Genomic DNA, 2,644 nt, shown 5'->3' on the forward strand with positions numbered 1-2,644 from the left:
CTGATCAGAAACTTCCTGGCATCATAGGGAGATCTGTGAGTAAAGACCCTCCTGTTTCAAGTTGCATGACTAATATAAGGTGATGCTGGGCATTTCTGTCTCCTGACCAGTAGGCAAGGATCAGGCGACCAGATCTTCCTGAGCTTGCCTCAGGACCCCCTAGCCAGATCCTTGTCGAGGGTGTGAAAATGAACGAGTACAACTGGGACAAAAGCCTGTCTGGAGCCAGGATTTCTAGCCTCCTCAGGCTCATTCTGATGAGGTGTGTGGTGCGGAAACAGAAGAACACAGACTCACAATTCTCATTGGATTGTTTATTCTGTACCATGTAGTTTTTGCCTTTCTTTATTAAAGTGGAAATGGATTCATGGTTACAAAGCCTGTGACATTATGGGCCTGCATTGTGCTTGAACCGCTCACAGACTGAACACTTGTTATCTGAGGAGCCCTCCTGCTCCTCCTCAGCCTAGTCAGGGTCCTTGATGGAGTCATGACTGAAACGCCAGCGATCAGTGTGGAATAGCACATGTTGTACAAAGACATCACTGAACCTTGTAGCGGTTCTTTTGATGAGGGTGGGGGGAGGGGGTAGCAGATCCCCTATGTCATTTGGTTCCGGCAATATCCTAGGGAACAAACATGACACTGCCAAAAGTACCCTCCCCACTTGAACCACTTGCTTCACTTGGGCACTGGACCTCCCTGGCACTCTCCATGGGCTGAGGAACTGTGATCTTGAATGCCCGGGGGGGAGGGGCATTGGGTCCCCAATCATTCTTGCCTGTCTCCTGAGCCTTTTGTTCGGCTTCTTTGCCTCCGCTCTGGTGCTGTGATCTTGGGGAGTGTCTTGTGGGGGCCATCTTCATCTTTCTTTTTTTGGGGGGGGGGTGACACTGGTCCCTGGACAAACGCATGTCACCGGGTTGCCTTGTGTTGTAATGTTCTCGAGGAGGCAAGGCTTGCCTCTCTGGAAATTGCAATTTCTGTAGATCTGAAACAAAATTAATTAATTTAGTCACTTGTGGAGAAAGTATACCTATTTGACATTAACTGGCCGCTCAGAGTCTTTACTCATCCCTGCAGGTTATCTCTAAGGGGGCTATAGTTTCAAATGAAAATCTATACTTTCTCATCTTTTCATAAATACTGTATCATATGAAAAGGGGTTAGGCCCTGAAATCATGCCCTTTCAGTATATTGTTCTGCTGGGCCCACTAGGAAGATGTTTGAGAAACAGGGATCGTGGGAAATGGGAGGACTTTCTACTTTACCACCATCCTGTTCCCTGCAGAGCAAACTGAAGAGTTTCCTGGGCATATTTTGCTAAAGCCATGGTGGTTCAGCAGGCAGATGAAACTCTTCAGGCTTTTCGATTCAAAGATTTGCTCCTCGCCCCTTCGGCAAAGAATCTCGCTCTGGAAAAGATTTTCATCAATGATCACGGTGTCTCCGTCATCATTCCAACACACAGACGGGAAGGCCTCATCCTCCACTATCCTCCAAGGCTTTCTTGGGAAGGACAGCCCAAGAAGAATGTTGTTTCCTTCCACACTGGTGGTGCCTTTGTTTGGGTCCAGTGGTTGCGGTTGTCTTGGGGGCTTGGATCTGGGCTCTCTTCTTGGTCCCCGTGCCCCTCCAAAGCCTTGGACACACATGAGGATCTGGGGATGTATCATATTGGAACATTATTGGTGGTTGTCCATCCTCTGATGGGGCCAGCTTGGCTTCTTACATCTCAGGGGTATTCTGATTAGCCATGTTGATGGTCTACATCAAAAAGCACTTGGTACCCAGGATCCTATCACTTCAAAAGTGGGGTCAGAAATGCCTTTGGTCACAGCAGTGACGCCCTACATACACTGTCCTCAATATTCTAGAGTCTTGGTCGTGGGGCAACCAGCTGCTTAAGTCATGTGATGTCACAAAGGTGACTTATGGCTGCTCTGGAGTGTGGGCCCTGGCCAAGTGTAGGGGAGTGGATATCGGGAGGGCCCCCATCTTCTCTCTCTTCTAAAAGTATAGAGAAATAGTGTTCAGGTTAATATAAAAGGTGTTCATATGCTGCCAGGAAGATTTTTTCTTGTTGCTAGTTCACTGGATGTGTTGAGAGGTCATGATCCTATCTCCACCCCCATCCCTACAGAAGGGGTGCAGGCGGTTCATGGCCTCTTTGTTGCTCAAGGGCAAGGCCCTGGTTAGTCTTAGCCTGGGCAACCACCAAGACTGCCTGAGTCAGATGGGCTCCTGGGGGACTGTGTCTCTCAGAAAATGGTGGTTTGCCTAGTCTCAGTAGGTAGCCCCCATTTTCAATGCACCCCTCACAAGCTTCCTGCTTTGTCTCTTCCAGCTGTGCCTACTGATTGGCAGGTCGTGCTCAGATGAGCCCAAAAGAGAGTCCTATTTTCTTAGCCCTGGGTCCAGTTGTCCCTAGAATAGGGCTGTGTTTCAGCATAGTTGGGAATGTTCCACTCATTCCTCAACCACAGTGCTACCCAAGCACCTGAGAGAAGATGTTAAACACGGTGTTGCAGTGGGAATGGGCAGCCACACCCTCTGATGTCCTCAGAGCCCCCTCTTGAGCTTGGCTTGCCGCCAAATCTCACCACTCTCAGGTCACAATAACATTGGCTTTAGTTTCTATGTC

The 2,644-nt window shown here is 48.9% G+C and overlaps 1 pseudogene; it reads right to left on the minus strand.

Moving 5' to 3' along the window:
- Positions 1–388: 388 nt before the first annotated feature.
- On the minus strand, positions 389–1,734 carry LOC132223411 (heat shock transcription factor, X-linked member 3-like; annotated as a pseudogene).
- Positions 1,735–2,644: the final 910 nt, after the last annotated feature.

Source organism: Myotis daubentonii, chromosome X (assembly GCF_963259705.1).
Source record: "Myotis daubentonii chromosome X, mMyoDau2.1, whole genome shotgun sequence".
Taxonomy (NCBI): Eukaryota; Metazoa; Chordata; class Mammalia; order Chiroptera; family Vespertilionidae; genus Myotis; species Myotis daubentonii.